Here is a 232-nt window from a genome sequence, read left to right as displayed (position 1 = left end):
ACTTATTTACGATATCGTAAAGACACCTTAACGACATCGACATAGGATGTCGTAAAGTTGTCTTAAAGATGTCGTAAAGATGTCGCAACGATTTCGTAAAGACGTCGCTAAACTTTGTGCCCACTGGGTATTTTCTTATAAAAAAAAACGCTTTTTCTTTATTTTTACTTAAAATTATGAATTGTTTAGTATTATTTTCAGTAAAATCTACATTTTCCAGTCCATATCACCC

This window comes from Belonocnema kinseyi, chromosome 5 (assembly GCF_010883055.1).
Source record: "Belonocnema kinseyi isolate 2016_QV_RU_SX_M_011 chromosome 5, B_treatae_v1, whole genome shotgun sequence".
Lineage (NCBI taxonomy): Eukaryota > Metazoa > Arthropoda > Insecta > Hymenoptera > Cynipidae > Belonocnema > Belonocnema kinseyi.
This window is presented reverse-complemented; position numbering follows the sequence as displayed.